The 21,328-nt window shown below is 35.3% G+C and overlaps 1 protein-coding gene across 2 annotated transcripts in view; it reads left to right on the top strand.

The window, feature by feature from the left end:
- Nucleotides 1–792: 792 nt before the first annotated feature.
- Nucleotides 793–21,328, top strand: part of LOC145267045 (retinaldehyde-binding protein 1-like) — a 131,282-nt gene continuing 110,746 nt past the window's right edge. The window contains exon 1 of one of the 2 annotated variants that reach the window (XM_080122986.1): nt 793–929. The gene's annotated coding sequence lies outside the window, so the exon portion shown is untranslated. Of the gene's footprint in view, nt 930–1,143; nt 1,570–21,328 lie in introns of those variants that run through there. The other variant, XM_080122987.1, reaches the window with a different exon arrangement.

Here is a 21,328-nt window from a genome sequence, read left to right as displayed (position 1 = left end):
ATCTGCAAGAATTAAAATATCATATTTAAATGTACTTTATGACCGGGCTTTACCGGGCGATCGTGCTAGCTTAGATAAATACTTTTGCAGTTTTAACAAAAAAGCTACAATAATATCAGAGCGTCTCCATTTACACGGAACATCTACAAAATGCCGACATCAATATATTACATATGAATGAGTCCCCTGTGGAATTTCCACAGGTCTCGCTAGTATTGTATTAATATGATGTCCAATAAACTAAACAGCAGTGTAGTATCTGTTCTGATGTTACACTTAAGTCAATTTGTCCTTAGTCAATAGAGGGGAAAACCTTCTATACTAAGGCAATTTTATTTTTAACTTTTGCCTATTTCTAGAGTTCCCCTTTCTGGAGAGCTGGTTTTCCTCACATTAAAAACGACCTTGTGTCACATTTTGCGCTCGTGGGGAATCAATTACGTACCAATAACTATCCATGCATATTGTTTAATTTATTAACTATCTGTTCTGATACTTCATCTTTACTGCTCTCAGCCAGTGAAGGCGAAGTCCTGCTTATTGGCCAGAATTCTCCTTATATTAAGGAAAAAGAAAAAAAACAGAAAAGAAAAAATATATATGATCTACGTACTCTTAACAAAACGCAACTATAATATTCTAGAAATAACGTAAATTCATCAAGTAGTTTTATTTTTATAAAGAAAATCATTTTTAAGCGATTAATAGGAATTCGTAGGCATTACAATATAAATCTAGTAAGTATGAATTATTGTTGAATTATCTCCCTTTCTTTTTTCTTTTCTTTTTTTTGTAGATTTTCACTGAAAAATGGCGGACAAGACAACTCTTCGATTGTTACTCATGGAATTTGATTTTCTTTTTTAAGAATAAAACTACTTGATCAATTTACGTGATTTTTGGAATACGATCATCTTGTTCTGTCGCAGGTACGCACATCATACAGATGGTGTTTTTTTATTATTTTTTATATTTAATTGTTATTTTTTAAATATAGAGAAAATTCTGGACAAGAATTTGAAATCCTTCTAGACTGAGACAATTTGAAATTTTGTTCTTAATCCAGAGTGCTCTTTTGGGGAGCTGAACCCCCCCCCCCCCACCTCCCAATTAAAAAAAAACACTGACGTCATGTCTAACACCACTGCCCTCGTGGGAAGAGAAGTAAATAAAGGACTGTAAGTGTACTCCTTTCCCGGGTGGTAGGGTAAAATCGACTGACTCTCCCTCTCTTCTCCCCCTCTTCTCCTTCCTCCACTTCCCCCCCCTCCTAACGGGTATAACCAAATCAAGATTACAAGTTATAAACTCAGTACGAAGTTCGCAACCCTCTCATCCGGAAAAAGAAATAGGTTACGTAATAATAGCAACAACGCCGGTTTGCAGGGCGTCCCAAATCGCAGTGCATAAGCGACTACTGCTACTACCGTCCAGTTCCGCTCGTCTCGCACGGCGATAATAAGTCGGATACTTATAAAAGACACCGACATCATTGGTTCCTTTTATTGCTTTTGTTTGTTTTTTTTTTCGATCAACCACTGAGTGTTGTTTTCGGGATTTGGCCACAAGGTAAGTTATATAAGAGAAGTAGTTTCTTTTAGATCTATATGCAATTATAATCTCTCTCTCTCTCTCTCTCTCTCTCTCTCTCTCTCTCTCTCTCTCTCTCTCTCTCTCTCTCTCTCTCTATATATATATATATATATATATATATATATATATATATATATATATATATAACTATTTCATTCAATCACAAATTAATATACAAAGATATAATTTTATGCGTAAATTTTCAGTATTTACTTCAACAGTGCTCGACTGCTCGAGTGCTCGACTGCTCGATACATACGTAGAGCTAGGTATTAAGTTATGAAAATTAATTGCCATACATATTTTCATAACTTACTATATATATATATATATATATATATATATATATATATATATATATATATATATATATATATATATATATTATCAGGGAGACCTGACGTTGCCCAGAATTGAATGATATTCAACGAATATTTCACACTCCCATATTTTTATTGTCATCGAAATCGATGAAATCGCCCATTTTTCAATCAAATCGATTGATTACCTGCTCTAGTTGGGGACCCATCGTGGTGCACCGGGAGGAAGCTTCACATGTCTCCTCGCAGCAGTAATGTCCAGATAATTTTTTCAGGGCAGGTGCTCAAGTAAAAAAAAAAAAGGTGTCTCGGTGGGGTATAGGCCTATAATACACCCCTCTGAAAGGGGGCATTTAAAAAAGGAGTATAAGGGGCAGGTGCTTGGACACCCTAGCCCCCCTCTCTGCACCTTGCTGTCCCGCAGTGACTTAATCCACAATACATTGTAGTCTACATTGCACTGTAGAGAACCTACTGTTGATTTTATAAAATTAAAATGCAAAAGTCAAGTATTATGCTTCAATTGTGCTCTAAAAACACATTCATTTCGAACGCGTCCCTGTCATATCAAAGAACCTCCTGTTGATTTTATATGTCGGGCCTTTCTGCTTGTGTGTTAATAAAACTTCTCGAATGCACTTGTGATGTTAGGCTGTGTAAGGTGTTAACTTTCGCCAAAACCACCCGCTCCTTTCATCAGAATTTTTTTTAATCAATACTTATATAAGACATCCCGATACAAAACCTATCTAAGACCACTGCCAGATACATAATTACATTTGTGTGAAATTTCATAAAAATCGGCCCAGCCCCAGCCGTCTCGGAATCCATATGGAACGAACTCACGCACACACACAATGTTCCCTATTATGTGTGTGTGTGTGTGTGTGTGTGTGTGTGTGCGTGCGTATATATATATATATATATATATATATATATATATATATATATATATATATATATATATATATATATACAGGGTAACAAAAAAACAAAACAAAAACGGGCCCCAACTCTAATTAGGCCCCGTTGTTTTGTCCGAATGAAACTAGTTTATTATATTCAAAACATCACATCAAAACACTAGGGTCTTTGGCCTTTTTTTCTCTTTTGACTGTAAAATGCTCAGAAAAACAATTGAATGTCCTCTGTTTTTTGGGGTCACCCTGTATATGTGTGTATGTGTATGCGTATATATATATATATATATATATATATATATATATATATATATATATATATATATATATATATATATATATATATATGCACGTATATATTTGTACATATGTATGTATATGTATTATGCATCTACACACACATGTTTCATGCAAATGTTGTTAAATAATTCAATTCGTTGGATGAAACTTTTTTGTTTCGATTTTCCGAATAGTACATTTAGTATTTCGGTCAAACTGACGCAACTAAGTTTCTTGTTCAATTTTTCTTTCTTTCTTTTTTTTTTCTTACATAAAAAGTCTCTTTGATTTTTTTTTTTTATATAAAAAAAATCTCATAAAAAACCTTCGTGTTATTTAATGACATTTGACAGAATGTAAACATTCTGCCTAAACACACGCACGCATGCGCACATCACATCTCAACGTTTATTTATGTTGTTATAGAAATCCATACATTAAAAGTTACATTTTCCATATAATCTAATGGCACCGTTGAAAATTTCCTTCGATTTCATCTGAGATCGGTTTCCAAAAGCAAAAATACAATTTAAAAAATTATTACATTCATTAAAAATTTATTTTAGTTTTTGTCTGTCTGTCTGTCTCTCCACCTTCCTCCCTATCTTTCTCTCCCTCTCTCCCCCTCTCTCTCCCTCCCTCCTCTCTCTCTGTCTCTCTCTCTGTCTCTCTCTCTGTCTCTCTCTCTCTCTCTCTCTCTCTCTCTCTATATATATATATATATATATATATATATATATATATACTAGCAGTTCAGTCCGGCTTTACTCGGGCCCTAACTACTGTTCATAACTTTATATGCATATGTATATATTAACAAGTGTGAATATGTACGGTAGTGCCTTTCTATATAATAAGCTTCCTTAACTACCTTAGAGAAAAGTTGAATTTTTTAAACACTTTGACCCCAATTTTGAACCCTTAACATTGTTTTGGGCTCAAATTAAATTAAAATGTTTGACCCATGTCCAAGTAACCTACATCTAAAATTTCAAATGTGTAGACCCAAAACTGGTGGAGGAGTTTGGTAGAGTCTGCAAAGGTCAAATTTGTCAACTTTGACTCCTTGGCAGCCAAATTTTCACTCAAAAACTGATTAAAAAGCTTGCTGCATGTCTGAATACTCTTTATGAAATATTTCAAATGTTTAGACCAAAAATTAGCTGAATAGTTTGCTAGAGATCGCAAAGGTCAAATCTTTTGAATTTTGACCCCTTGGAAACCAAATTTTTGTCCAAAAAAAAAAAAATGATTAAAAAGCTTGCCCTATGTCTGAATAAACTTTATGTAAAATTTAAAATGTTGAGACCAAAAATTGGCTGAGTAATTTGGTAGAGACCGCAGAGGTCAATTTTTTAAAAACTTTGACACCAATTTTGACCCCTTAACATTTATTGTTTTGGGTCCAAATTAAATTAAAATGCTGGACCCATGTCCAAGAAATCTACATCTAAAATTTCAAGTGTTTAGACCCAAAATAGGCGGAGGAGTTTGATAGAGTTCTTAAAGGTCAAATCATTGAGAGCCAAATTTCTGGCCGGAAACCAATTAAAAAGATTTTCCCAAATCTCAATACACCTTATGTCAAATCTCGAGTCTGTAGACTGAAAATCGACAGAGTTATTGTGTAGGAAAATATACACACAGACAGACAGACATTTTCACTTATATATATATATATATATATATATATATATATATATATAACACATGACAAAAGTCTATATTCGAAATTTCATGAGGTTGACCATCTTATAATTTATTCCTTTAATTGCGTAAACATTTACAATTCTTGAGAATAACTGTTTCGTAGCACAAAATCAATGACTTTATTATTATATCAATCAATGAATCTATTTTGCCCTTAACTCATCATAAGAAATAGCAACTATCAATCCACCAAAAGAAAATAAAACGCATTTGGGCAGGATTACAAAATCTGAAAGTTGGAAAAGAAGTTGCAATTATCTTTTATTTTATCTTTTATTACGCCATTTTCATATATATATATTTTTTTATTATTAACGAAATCGGTGAAATCGCCCAGTTTTTAATCAAATCGATTGATTACCTGCTGTAGCTGGGGGCCCACCGCGGTGAACCAAGAGGAAGCTTCACAGGCCTCCTATATATATATATATATATATATATATATATAGATATATATATATATATTTTACTATATTACTATAATAATTAAATACCTACAGACACTAGTGTTTCATCCTTTCGGAAATCTTCAGGTGCAGGGTGTCACGATTAACATCAGTCGACAGATTCGAACTCGGCAACACGAGCCATCTCTGGCTCGATTAGCAAAGACCGTATCCATTCGGCTACCATTAACCGTGTGAAATAACGTTGAATTTAAACATTTTAATTTTAAATGTTCTTTACGTCAGTCAGACAGTGATCTAATCGTTATTCGAGGATCTATGCATAAGAGCTAAATTGACCGACTTAATTCAACTGAAAGTGCTCAACGATAAGAAACGAGTTTCTTAAAGGGGCTGTCATAATTATTTTTTACTATAATAATTAAATACCTACAGACACTAATGTTTCATCCTTTCGGGAATCTTCAGTGCAGGGTGTCACGATTAACACCAGTTGACTTGGCTCTTTTTTATTGAGCACTCTTACATATATATATTCCAGGTTAATAGTATTCAGGAGATAAAACCCATGAATTAAAACGGGGTTATTAGGAGTGCTCAATAAAAAAGAGTCAAATATATTATTTTTATTTATATAGACAAGAATTACATACTTGCTACACTGAACATGCTAATATTCCGGAACAAATTGGTTTATTAAAAAACCAACTGTTCCTCATCAGGCGAGAGAAATAAAATTTATATCTACTATTCAGAGCATCTTGTCCTTCACATGTGTATTCCTTTTGGTGTATATAAATATGTATGAGTGTGTATGTGTATATACGAGTGAGTCTGCATGTGTGTTGGAGAGGAGAATAAAAAACGTATGGACACACAGATGGACGGAGAAATATACAAAAATTTTCACTAATATTTTATTATGTTTGCACAAAAGTAAAGGAAAATGGAAGTAAGGGGGGAATATTCTTCGTGTAGTTTTTTGAAAACATTATGGATGTGTATATATCAATTAATGTTGGATATTGGAGTCTACAGTAGACGGTTGAAAAAAAAAATGTGTGTGTGTGGGTGTGCATGTTCATACATAGAATCCAAACAGGCAAGGAGGACGTTATCCTTTCACCCCGTCCCATACCTAGAACCATGATAAATTTATGATTCCAATGGGAAGCATCAGTTTTGGATCAAAAGATTCCACTTATCTTATCTGTCTACATCAGTTCATCAGTCTCCATGCCTATGTGTACGTGCGTCTATAAACATGTTTTTTTTTACATAGGCATCACCACTTATCAAGGCCCAGAGACCACTCGAGGATAAGGGTTAAGAGTGTACAGTAGTCAATTGGACAATATAGTAATCGTTAGTAATGGAAATTCGGTAAATTTGTGAACTTAAGTGGAACGACTCATCAAGAACTTGTTTACGTTGGACTTGAAAACAACCATATTGTAGTCAGCTGGAAAGCAGGAAAACGGGAGACAATTCCACAGGCATGCAGTTCTAAGAAAGAAGCTTTATTCATGGAATATACGTTTAGGTTTAGGCATAGATAAAGAGTGGGGGGAATTATTGATAGTGTTTTCAGCTAGATGAGTGTTTCTTGTGAAAGTTTGACGAGGGGGGAACCATAGATTGAAGCTCAGTCGAACACTTTCCATGAAAATAACGATAAAGCAGAGAAGAACTTGTAACATCTCTTCTGTGAGATAGAGGTTGCAGGGAAGAGAAAAGGACATCTCCTATGAGACTACGAAGTCTATTTTGAACTCTATCGAGGCAATACAAGTCCTTTCTAGCAGCTCCTGCCCAGATGCGGCAACAGTACTCCATCCTTGGACGTACCTGGCTCTTATATAGGTAGAGAATTGCATCAGCAGTGAGATATCTACTGGATCGATAGAAGGATCCCACCATTTTTCCAGCGGCCTTGGTGCGTATTCTGTGTGTGTACGGTACGTGTAGAAGCATGTGTGGTAATAGACAGGTATACATGCATGTATGTTTACATATGCGAGTGTGTACGTGGGGTGCGTGGGTGTCTAATTCAAAGTTTTATGAAAGATTTGGATTTGAATAAAGGGCACACAAGTTACTGACCATTCCAAGTCAAAAATATTAGGATGGTTGTAGTCAGATAGATCTTAACCTCATTGGCTATACCAGTTCCCCACCTGCTGCTAACCCTAACCCTGCCCTCCTTACACTCATGTTTCCATCATTCACACTGAAGAAGACCGAAGGATCGGCCGAAAATAATGTGCTTTTGAAATAGGAAATAAGTACAGAAAAGATATAAACATTTTCGTATTTTTTTATCCATATATACATATATATATATATATTTTTTTTCAAGGTTATGAGGTTTTTTGAAGCATGAAACGATGTTATTTATTTGTATCTAATATTTTATTTTTATATTTCAAGCGGTCATCGATATTTATTTTTGTGACCAAGAGCTGAGAACCACTTGAAATATAAAAAATAAAATATTAAATACGAAAAAAAAACACATTGTTTTCATGCTTCAAAAAACACTCATAAGCTTAAAATCACTATTCTAGAAACGTACGTGAATTTTTAACATTATATATATATATATATATATATATATATATGTGTGTGTGTGTGTGTGTGTGTGTGTGTGTGCGTATATATATAAAGAATATATATGTATATATATATATATATATATATATATATATATATATATATATGTATATATATATATATAGACTTATATGTAATATACTGTTCGTGAAATTCAGTAAATTTTCATATACCAATGGGGTTTAAGCCAAAAATAGTTGACTTAAGGAGTAAGCTACAAAATTATCACATTTCATAATTGAGCATTAATATACTGTGTATACAAAATCAAGACTTTAAGACAAGGTGTTGATGGCAACAAAAAGTGTATTTCATTTTACGTTACAATTGTTTCCATGTCCAGTTCGACAATTTCAAGCATTATATCGTTTGAAAATTTTCAAAAACGAGCGTTTCTTCAGACTTTATGAATAAACACACTTTTGGCAATAGAGCATTTTTTGAAAATTGGGAAAAGCATGCGAGAAACATTTACCTTGGCTGTGGTTGTATATATATATATATATATATATATATATATATATATATATGGATAAATGAATACATATATATATAGATGTATATATATGTATATGCATGTATATATATATTTGTATGTATATATATATGTATAGGTGTGTGCATATATATATATATATATATATATATATATATATATAACAAAAGTATAATTAAAAAATAATTAAATTCATTAAAAGATTCTCAAATAAAAATAAACAAATAAATGGTCTGTCTGTCTTCCTCTCTATAAATATATATATATATATATGTGTGTTTATATGTATGAATGTATGTGCATATAAACGTATGTGAATATACTAGCAAAAGTACCCGTCGTTGACTGGGTTCAAAAACAGCCTACAGAAAATGGACTCTGATTTATGAAAGTATGATAGGTTATGAAAAGGAACGGTTGTAAAGAGATAGCTTCGAATTTGGGGGTATCAAAACCAAAGCAAAATATGATGAAAGTAAAAATAAAATAGATAAACCCCATAATTTATTATACTATACCTGTTCACACTGAAACACTTATCACAATATTCTGTGGATCTATATTAAAAAACCTTGTTAAACTTTGTGACATATTTCCATTCTATGCAGGTCAGGCGTGAACAAACACCCAATAATTTTATTATACCATATTTCTTCAAACTGAAACATAATTATCAAAGTATACTTACGCAGATAGGTATGAAAAGTCTTTGTTAAAGTTTGTGCCTATTTCCATTCTATGGAGGCCAGGTGCGAACGCAGACCCCACAATTTTATTATACCATCCCTATTTAAGTTGAAACATACTTATCAAAGTATTATTATGTACATCTATATCAAAACACTTGTAAACTTTTTTTTTAAATTTTTAAATTTTTTATTTCCATACTTTGGGGGCCATGCGCGTACGCAGACCCCACAATTTTTTGAACCAATGTTCTGCCAGATCAAATATACCCATTCCTGTGTCTCGATACATCTTCTATCATTATATGTAATCAGTTTTTTAAAATAGTCAACCATTTAGGAGCCTATTCGTGACAAGACACACACACACACACACACACACACACACACACACACACACACACACACACAAACCGTTTGGCATGAAGGGCGGCTAATAAAAATTTAATTGTACGGTATAGCTGTACGTATACTAAATATAATTAGATCCTTCTTAGACAATAGAATCATTCAGGTTGTCATTGATTGATACACCCAAGCAACATAACATTAATGATGGAGTACCTCAGGGATCGATCCTTGAGCCACTATTATTCCTGATGTTCATTAACGACCTCTCTGATAATATTGTGTCCGAGATGGGTATATTTGCTGATGATACAATGCTCCATAATATGCACTAGGGAAGAAGAGATGTACACAAATTTAAGACAATGGCAGAATCCTTAGAAAATGACCTCCAGACGATAGTGGAATGGGGACGCAAATGGAGGTAACATTTAATGTTAGTAAGACTAAGTTGCTCTCCTTTAACAATTACAAGACGCCTGTCCAACCACCAATCTTTGTGGCAAATAACATTCCTACCTGAGAATTCTACCTTAACTTAACATTCACTGGCAATATGAACTGGAACAAATACACTGAGGACATTACAAAGGCTGCTGTAAAGAAGGTGGGTTCCCTCTATCATGCTAGAAGACTACTCACACCTGAGAGTATCCTGTACTCCTTATACGGCCGCCATTCGCTCATGCATGGAGCATTGTTGTCACATTTAGGTTGGTGCATCTACCACTAGTCTCTTCCTCTTCGATAGGGTCCAAAAAAAAGAGTCTTCAATCTAATAGGTCCCACTTTGTCAACTAAGCTCTAACCCCTGTCCCATCACTGCTGCAATGTTGCATCTCTGTGTTTGTTTTACAAGTATTTTAATGGAATGTGCTCTGATGAACTCGCTGCACTTGAGCCCCATCGACATGCATATCCCTGACAAACCTGATTGGCAACAAAATCTCACCCCTTCACTATTGAGGTCCCTAAATGCCAGAAAGCTTTCTCATCTAATTGTTTCTTCCCTCAAACAGTTAGATTTATATATATTATAGTAAATAATAATAATAATAATAATAATAATAATAATAATAATAATGAAAACAGCTGAAATATTAAGGAAAACCCTTGAATGCAGAGACCAATACACAAGAGCCACATGCACGGGCCAGACAAACTGAAGCTGCATATCAATAAGCTCTCTATCCCCTCTCTCACCCCCTCCAATTGCCCCATCACTGCCTCCCTCCTTTCCCGCAGAAAAGAGTGATACCAAATAGCCGAGAAGGGTCAACGAGGATGGAAAGACTGAGTAGAGGGCGCTGACTAGACCTCCGCTGGACAATTGCAAAGAGAACTGGGACCTTGCAGAGGCTTATTGCCACTCAAATTTCAGTGAAGACCAATGTCCAATGCCAGTTAGAAATCAATGGTAAGCGACTGTTGTGATAACAAATTCATTGCGAATGCTATCAAAGGAGGTGGACAGCACTGGCAATATGGGGAGACTTGTTGTCACTTAGATTCCAGGGAACACCACAGGCTGTTTTGAAGGAGAGATCTGTGAAAGCTGGCAATGTTCTTCAATCGGAATGTCTTCAATAAGTATCAATAATTGGTAATCGAAATAATCCCATGAAAGAAGGAACAGGCGATTTTGACCAAAGTTAACACCTTACACAGCCTAACATCACAAGTGCATTTGAGAAGTTTAATTACAACACAAACCAAAAGGCTCAACACATAAAATCGACATTTTCTTTGGTATAACAGAAGCACGTTCGAAATGAATGTTTCTTTTTAAAGCACAACTGAATCATAACACTTGACTTTTTCTTTTTAAACTTAAATTCAAGCCATTATCACCGCACAAGCAGTCAGGCCAGGCATATATAATCCACAGTAGGTGCTGTGATATGACAGTCGCATATTCGAAATGAATATTTCTGTTCAAAGCGCAATTGAACCATGATATTTGACTTTTTCTCTTTAAGCTTAAATTCAAGCCATTATCACTGCACAAGCAGTAAGGCTAGGTATATAAAATCAACAGTAGGTCCTTTATATGACAGGTGAGCATTTGAAATGAATGTTTCTGTTTAGAGCACAATTGAAGCATGATATTTGATTTTTTTGATTTTAAACTTTAACCTAAGCTATTATATATATGAAAAAACCTTTATAAAATCAACATTAGGTTCTTTACAGTGCAATATAAATTACAATGTATCGTGAACTAAGTCACTATGGGAAGGCATGTGAAGCTTCCTCCTGATACACAGCACAATTGAACCATGATACTTGACTTTCGCATTTTAACTTAAATTCAAGCCATTATATATAAACATTTTTTTTATAAAATCGACAGTAGGTTCTCTACAGTGCAATGTAGACTACAATGTATTGGGGGCTAAGTCACTGCAAGGAGGCATGTGAAGCTTCCTCCCGATATGCAGCATAATTGAACCATGATACTTGACTTTCGCATTTTAACTTAAATTCAAGGCATTATATATAAAAAATAATTTTATAACATCAACAGTAGGTTCTCTACAGTGCAATGTAAATTACAATGTATTGTGGACAAAGTCACTTTGGGGAGGCATGTGAAGCTTCATCGCATTGCACCATGATGGATCCCTAACTAGAGCAGGCAATCAATCGATTTGATTGAAAAACAGGCGAATTCACTGATATCAATGACAATAAAAATATGGGAGTGTAAAACATTCGTTGATCACCATTCAATCCCGAGCAACGTCGGGTCACTCTGCTAGCAATTATTAAGATAAAAGAAAGACGATCCCAGGTCAAGAGTTAAATGAATTGTCTGTTAATTGGGTTTCTGAAAACATGTAATTGTTGCTTAAATAACATAATTGTGTGAAATACAAAGGGTTGATATGCCGTTTTGTAACAATCTTATATTGTTCGACTGTGTAGTCTGACCTGCTGACCTCTGTTTTCATCACAAGTACAAAACAGACTTCGTATCCTCATAGAAGATGTCCTTTTCTCTTTTCTGCAACCTCTATCTCACAAAAGAGATGTTGCGAGTTTGTCTCTGCTTTATCGTTATTTTCATGGCAAGTGCTCGGCTGAGCTCCAATCTATGGTCCCCCTACGCCAGACTTTCATAAGAAACATCCGTCTAGCAGCAAACACTATCGCTAATTTCCCTCACTCTGTATCTGTGCCTAAACCTAAACGTAGATTCCATGAACAAAGCTTCTTTCTTAAAACTGCACACCTGTGGAATTGTCTTCCGTTTTCCTGCTTTCCAGCTGACTACAATATGGTTGTCTTCAAGTCCAACATAAACAAGTTTTTGATGAGCCGTTCCATTTAAGTTAACAAATTTACCCAATTTCCATTACTAACGATTACTATATTGTCCTTTTGACTACTCTACACTGTTAACCCTTATCCTCGAGTGGTCTCTGGGCCTTGATAAGTGGTTATGTCTAGAAGTGTAAGCCATTTTGAGTTTCAGAACAGTTTCAGATGGTTCGCTGTTACACACAAGTCCTGGGAGGTGACTTGTTTGTAGTAGACAGTTCCACAGAAAAAAATATTCTTACTGTGTCGAAACCCGGGAAAGAACATGTGAAATTGCTCCAAAAAAGGTTTAATATTTATGAAGCAATTCTGGTTTCTGATTGGTTGTTAGCAGAATGTGAATTAATTTGATTCGTCAGTTCTTAGCAGCATTGTTTATAAATAGAATCGTCCGACTGTGTGGGATCATACCCCATTAGAATTCCATTTTCATGGGGTGTCTCCTAGCGGCTTCGGCTGCAGGGAGACAGGGTAGTACACGTCAAGGATTCGTCACTTGACACTCAGCCCAACAGGTGAGGGGCCGGGAACCGGCCCAGCACCTGTTGGACTGAGGTACACCGCCTGGGTAATACCTAGGAGGTCCACCCTCCCAGGCCTTGCCACCGGGCTTTCCGGTGGGGCAAGTTTATTGCTTGCTGCCTGAGGCGCCCTGACCGGGGAATGCCGACGGGGTTACTCAGGCAATTTTTAAAATTGCAGGAGTGACCCTTCTTTAGGGGAGTCTGCGGGGTTCTCACTTTCCGGCCTTGTGCCACATAATGCTGAGGTGGGCAGCATTTAAATAACTACCCCATTAGAATCCAAAATATTGCAACATTATGCCTATGTAAAAAAAAAATTCCGTCTACAGCTAGGTCATCCTGACATGTACTAAGATGACCCTTATAGAAATTTACAATAACTAATTTAATCGCTATTTACTGGCATAGGGTCTCTACGACGCTGTAATAATATCAGCCGTGCCACATTAATGTAGGCAGCAAATTTGCTGAGGATGTTGACGTCATGGCTGAGGGTGAGACTGAGATATTTAAAAGCGTGTAGCGAGACGCAGCGAGATTAAAACTCTGGCATCCGATACCCTAGGAACTAGGGCAAATTTACTGGTGATAGTGGAAGGAATTATATTGTGCCAAAAGTGTTTGTTTACCTTTTTTTAATAAATAAAAGTATGCACAGATATCTATATAATTATAAACCTCTGAGGACCGTTCGGACTTGCTTGAATCTTGTCTTCAACGATCGGGCGATCCCATCTTTTATAAAAGGGATTTCAGATGAATTTTATATATATAATCATCCACAGACGGTACTGTTTCGTTGTATCACAACTCATCAGTGTGGCTGGACAAGCACTATTCCCCAGCCATGAATCGAACCCATCAAGTTGACAGTCGGCAGCTCTACCCACAAGGCTACGAATTGGTGCCCGCAAATGTCACTCTATATATCTATAAAAGTGAACGTGTCTGTGTGTCTGTATATTTCCCTATGCAATAACTCTGTCAATTTTTAAGTCTACAGACTCGAAATTTGATATACAGGGTACTGAGATTTGGAAAAATCTTTGTGATCAGTTTTTGTTAAGAGGTCAAAGATCAACGATTTGATTTTTGAGAACTCTACCAAACACCTCCACCAATTTTGCGTCTAAACACTTGAAATTTTAGATATAGGTTCTTTGGACATGGATCTAACTTAATAACTTGATTTGAGCCCAAAATAATAAATGTTAAGGGGTCATAATAGGGGTCAAAATTAAAAAAATTGAACGCTTTTTTTTTTTCTTTTTTTTTTTTTTGCTCAACATACACTTCCAAACACCCGGGCAATGCCTGGCTGAAATGCTAGTATATATATATATATATATATATATATATATGAAACATGAGTTGGAAAAGTTACATTAAGAGCATTGCCAGGACCACTGCGAAAAAGGTAGGCTCTCTCTACTGTGCTAGAAAACTACTAACACCCGAAAGTATCCTGTACCTCTATAAGGCCACCATTCGCCCATGTGTGGAGTATTGTTGTCATATTTGGGCTCGTGCATCTGCTACTAGTCTCTCGCTCCTAGACAAGGTTCAAAAGAGAGTCGCCAACCTGATAGGTCCTGAACTGTCATCTTAGCTTCAGCCTCTGTCCTATCAACGAAATGTTGCATCCCTCTGCCTGTTCTACAAGTATTTTGATGGTGGATGCTCTGACGAAGTGCAAGCACTTGTATCCCCTCGACGTAAACACTCCGACAAACCTGACAAGCAGCTAAATCCCACCCCTACACAGTAGAGATCCGTAGATGTAAGAAAGCTTTCTACTCCAGTAGTTTTTTCCCCGGAACTGCTAGACTTTGGAACTCTTTAAGTGACCTCTACGTGAGACAACGTTAGACTCTAGAGGTCAGACCTATTTTTAAATTATTGTTTATGTTCTAGCATTCTTTTCTATTAAAACATTATACCTACCAATAACTGCGTTTTTTTCAATACTAAGGTCAATCAGCATCCCCTGTCTTTGAGATAATCATTTCCATTTGTAATATCATTATACACAAAGCATATGTAAAAAAAAACTACCTGGCAAATATACCCGGTGAACCAAGTGCAAGAGAGATTCAAACAATTGCAGCTAGAGAGACGGTCAGAATCTTAAAAAGATCTCTTGTGTAGAATATATATAAGATAGCCGGTGAATGCTTGGCATCCGTTAGGATGCCCCATACCCAGCTTGAACAAACTGACAAGAAAATTGAAATTAAAAAAAAAAATACAAGGCATCTGCCAAACCTCATCATTTTTTGCACTTCAATTATTATTCCCTGCCTCCTTTGTCCCAGCTCGTCTGGCTTGTTGATCTAGTGATCTTCATCAATACTGATAATTTGTATTCTTAGTATCGTATAATGGATATAGAACTTGGTGAAATTCAAGTGACATGCTGCTGGAAGTTGAAGGTTCAATTCTCAGTGTAGGTGGCACTCAAACTACAATTACAAATTACTTAGGACTTCTACCTGGTCATGGCTGACGGAATGAAAGCATGCTACACACGTGGATACTAAGATTACAATTGTGAATTAGTCAAGAGTTTTTTCTACCCGGTCATGGCTGACAGAATCAGAACATATTACCCCCTCAATCCTCTCTGGATTAGATAAAGGGTTCCGCTCGAAATTCTGTGCTGATTCCTGAGGTCAACAAAAATATTCCCAGGTTTAAAAACACACCTGAAGAAGGTCGGAGGTTACACTGGCTGAAACATTGATGAGAACAGTAGTCTGAATAATGCAAATAATACAAGCTGTAGATTTGTGGATCTCTCTTCCTGCTGACTGTTTTCCTCCTACTTATATATAGCCTTTCTCTTTTCAATCCTAAGATCAATAGGTGTCTCCTATCTTTGTGTTATCTTTCATTCTTTCTAGTTCCTTACATCAAGTGGCTTCATGCTTTGTCTGAGGATGATTTCCATAAAAAAAAAAAAAGAAAGGAACTGATAATAATTAGTCGAAGATGATATGAAACAGACGATTTAAAGAGTGGTAGTTAACAATCTGAATAGAAACTTGGATCAAATAAAATGCTTTTAAAGATGGTTTTATAGAATGATAATAATCAAGCCATGTGCTTCAGATAAGTAATTGACTCTCTCTCTCTCTCTCTCTCTCTCTCTTTCACACACTCTCTCTCTCTCTTTATCTCTATCTTTTTCTATCTCTCCACCTCGTTTTTTCACTCTCCCTCTCTTTCTTTATCTCTCTTTCACACCCTCTGTCTCTATCTATCTATCTTTTTTCTCTCTCTATCTCACTCTTTCAATGTCTCTCTCTCTCTTTCACTCTCTCTTTATCCCTTTCTCTATTTCTCTCTTTCACTCTATATCTCTCCCTTTACCTCTCTCTTTAATTCTCTCTCTTTCTCTCTATCTCTCTATCTTTCACTCTATATCTCTCCCTTTATCTCTCTCTTTAATTCTCTCTCTCTCTCTCTCTCTCTCTCTCTCTCTCTGTTTTCTCATCCCCCTTTTGACTTTCAGCCCACTGGACGATCAGGTTGCAGCAAATGTGAATATATCATTCATTGTTTTAAATATCTTGCTTTGAATTAACTAATTGAATTATCGATGTGATGAGAAAAGCAATACTGAAAATGAGCGTGAGTTATCCCCCCCTTTTTTTGCAGACCTTTGTTTTAATATGGGTGAGTATATCTTTTAGTATAAATATAATCAAAATACATTAGCTCAGATAAAAATTGGCATTAAATTATAAACAGAATGTGTTCTAGACAAAGATCACAAAACGGTTACAGGGTTGACCCTGTTTAGAAATAAGCTGAGATTCGTGAAAAAAGAGGTCATAGAATTAATCAGAAATCTTGTCAGGTACAGGATTGAATTTCTGGTAGTCTTGATGGAAGTTTGGATGAGAGAAGACGCATTTTAAAGATTGTCAAATAAAATAATTAAGCCATGAGCTTGTCATAAGTAATTGACACTCACTCTCTCAATGTATTTTTTCTTTCTCTTTCCTCATCCAGCTTGTTAGATAATCAAGTTGTGGATGATATGAATATACCGCCCATATCCAGAAGATCCTGTTTTCTCAATTAATTAACTGAATAATTAATGTGAAAATGGCTAATAGATGTAGAATAGTTGATGTAGCAGGTTTTAAAAATGGACCCGAGAGAAAGAGGGATAAATAAAGACTAGGCCAGAGATAGGTTATTGAGCAAGTCAATTTCTTAAAGTCGTCAAATGCTATCATGTTTTTGTTTTTTTGTTGGATTTTCACACCAAACGAGGCACAGTGCCACTTTGATGTAAGGGGCTACTATCTGGAACATAATTTGCAGGGATACTATGTAGGGAGTTGAGCAGCAAGATGTCTGTTTACATTACACTTGAACTTCTGCATGTCAGTACAGTCTGGGAAGCAAGGATCCGGAAGGGAATTCCAAGGTCGACCAGTCCTAGGGAAGAAAATATTAGAATAGAAGGCTTTCTTACATCTAGGGATTTCTACTGCGTAGGGGTGGGATTTTGCTGCTTGTCGAGTTTGTGGGGGGTATTTACGTCGAGGAGGGACAAGGGCTTGTAGTTCGTCAAAGCATCCACCATTAAAATACTTCTACAACAGCCATAGAGATGAAACATTTCGTCGATGGGACAGCAGTTGAAGCCTAGCTGACAGTGCAGGACCTATTAGTTCGGAGACTCTCTTTTCAACCATGTCTAAGAGGGAAAGACTAGTAACAGATGCACCAGCCCAAATGTGGCAACAATACTCCATACATGGGCGAATGGTGACCTTGTAGAGGTACAGGATACTCTCAGGTGTAAGTAATTTTCTAGCACAGTAGAGAGAGCCGGATGCTAAGCTGATAATGATAATGACGACTTAAAAAAAAAAAAAAAAATTAAAAAGCTTCTTTCCTGCAACTGCCCGTCTGTAGAACACAATAGCGCAGGGCTACTTCCCAGCTGATCATAATATAATCGTTTTCAAATTCAAAGTAAACAAGTTCTTGTTGAGCTGTCCTCGTAAATAATCAATTTCTACCAAATTCCCACCATTACTGATCATCTCGTTTTTTCACTCATTAACCTTTATCCTCGACTGGCCTCTAGGCCTTGATAAGTGGTGACACTCTAGTAAGAAAAAAAAAACAAAAAAAGGAAATATAGAAAGTATTAGCTTGGAGTTAAGACACAAATATGTCATTATTCATTCCCGGACGACACCGGGGATGCTTGCTAGGCATATGTACATATTTGTAATATTAGGTTTTACGTAATCATGTCTGCACAAATACCACTTCCTGACCGATCTACAAAACCTCTCATAAAATGCGGGGTTGCGTCTAAATATAGGTTTTGCATGAACGATTACGTAAGATTAGAATAAAAGTTTTTGTTTTTTGTTGTGCAAAAAAGGTCAAAGTTCACGTTGGTATGACTGATACAATTGTTTCTCTGTGTCCAGTTTTATCTATCGGTCCTACGGTATATCAACCCCCTTTTTTTTTCACAATTATTTCATGACAAAAAAAAAATTTTTTTAAAATACATATTCTAAATCAGTCGTTGATTTTTTTTTTTTTGTGGAAATCGCTTCAAACAAGGCATAAGTTCACTTAATAAAAGGAGCAGTTATGTATCATATCTATTTTCTGTAAAAAAGATCAATGATTTAATGTCTGCAGCCATTTAATTTTTCCATATAAAGCATTTGATTCTCTTTAAGAAAGGGCTCCCGAAGCCCCGAAGCCTCACCCACGGAAGCCCAGAGCTCTGTGGAGCCCACTTTGGGAAACACTGTTCTAAATCATTCCTCGATTGGTTTAGTAGATCTTTTTTTTTATGGCATATCAACCCTTTTTTTTTTCACGGGTATTTAATGATGAAAGTAAATATATTTATATTTTGTTTTACTGTTGCGTCATCACTCGTATACTACTTGATCTGAGTAAATTTTATCCATACCCGTTGAAGATACGTCCTTGACAATCAGTTCAACGGTCTGGGCGACTTTTCAATAGACTGAGTAGACTGCCATTTGATCCGGCACTACTTATTAGCAGCTAACCTTTTAGGGACCTGCTGAATGGGATATATATCTATAAAAATGAAATTGTGTGTGTGGGTGGGTGGGGGTGAGTGTGTGTGTGTGTGTGTGTGTGTGTGTGTGTGTGTGTGCATGTGTGTGTGTACATTTCCCTACCAAACTACTCTGTCAATTTTCAGTCTACAAACTCGAGATTTGACATAAGAGGTATTGAGATTTGGGAAAATGTTTTTAATCGGATTTCGGTCAGAAATTTGGCTGTCAAGGGGTCAAAGTTCAACGATTTGACCTTTGAAAACTCTCCCAAACTCCTCCGCCAATTTTGGGTTTAACCATTTGAAATTTTAGATGTACATTACTTGGACATGGATCAAACTTTTTAATTTGATCTGAGCCCAAAACAATAAATGGTAAGGGGTCAAAATTGGGGTCAAATTAAAAAAAAATTGACTTCTGCGGTCGCTACCAAATTACTCGGCCAATTTTTCGTCTAAACATTTGAAACTTTACATAAAGTGTATTCAGACATAGGGCAAGCTTTTTAATCGGTTTTTGGCCGAAAATTTGGCTGCCAAGGAGTCAAAGTTCAAAAGATTTGACTTTTGCGGTCTCTAATAAACTATTCATCCAATTTTGGGTCTAAATATTTGAAATTTTACATAAAAGATATTCAGATATGCAGCAAGCTTCTTAATCAGTGTTGGGGCGAAAATTTGGCTGTCAAGAAGTCAAAGTTGAAAGAGTTGACCTTTGCAGACTCTACCAAACTCCTCCGCCAATTTTGGGTTCAAGCACTTGAAATTTTGGATGTAGGTTACCTGGACATAAGTCAAACTTTTTAATATATATATATATATATATATATATATATATATATATATATATATATAAACTTTTTAATATATATATACATATATATATAGATAGATACTAGCAAAAGTACTCGTCGTTGACTGGGTTCAAAAACAGCCTACAGAAAATGAACTCTGATTTATGAAAGTATGATAATTTATGAAAAGGAAGGGTTGTAAAGAGATAGCTTCGAATTTTGGGGTATCAAAACCAAAGCAAAATATAATGAAAGTAAAAATAAAATAAATAAAATCGATAAACCCCATAATTTATTATACCATACCTATTCTGCCAGATCAAGCATACCTATTCCTGTGTCTCGATACATCTTCTATCATTATATGTAATCAGTTTTTTTAAAATATTCAACCATATAGGAGCCTATTTGTGACCACACACACACACACATACACACACACACACACACAGACATTCAGCTTTATATATATATATATATATATATATATATATATATATATATATATATATATATATATATATATTATTACTTTTTTACCTGTTTAGTTACACATGTTGTGATTACCGAATCGTGTTAACGATCCGACAATTTCATCAGACTTCTGTAAAGTCTGATGAAATTATTGGATTGTTAACACGATTCGGTAATTGAAATATGTGTAACCAAGCAGATAAAACGGTAATAAAAAATCTATATCTTTGCTCTACAATGGTATTGAGCACTCTTTTCAGGCTTTTACTAAACATTTATATATATATATATATATATATGTATAATATAAAGCTGAATGTGTGTGTGTGTGTGATGTGTGTGGTGTGTGTGTGTGTGTGTGTGTGTGTGTGTGTGTGTGTGTGTGTGTCTGGTCACGAATAGGCTCCTATATGGTTGACTATTTTAAAAAACTGATTACATATAAGATATAAGAACAAGTAGTTAATAAAACATGTTAAAAACACTTTGAAAAAGAATTAAAAACATATTTAATTTGAAAAGGAAACACTAAATAAGTGGATAGTCCTTAATCCGCGGAGTTTCGAAGAAATACTTTCCTTCTCATCAGAGGGTAGGATTTAGCAAAATGCAGGATCGGATTTTGCTTGCAAAAGTATTTGATGAAACTATATGAATTAAACTATATGAAGATATATATATATATATATATATATATATATATATATATATATATATATATATATATATTATTTGTAGTATTATTTAAACACAACCAA

The sequence above is a fragment of the Euprymna scolopes genome, chromosome 42 (genome assembly GCF_053919585.1).
Source record: "Euprymna scolopes isolate OS-2025 chromosome 42, ASM5391958v1, whole genome shotgun sequence".
NCBI classification, from domain to species: Eukaryota; Metazoa; Mollusca; class Cephalopoda; order Sepiida; family Sepiolidae; genus Euprymna; species Euprymna scolopes.
Note: the sequence above shows the minus strand (reverse complement) of the source record. Positions and strands in the feature narration are given on the sequence as shown.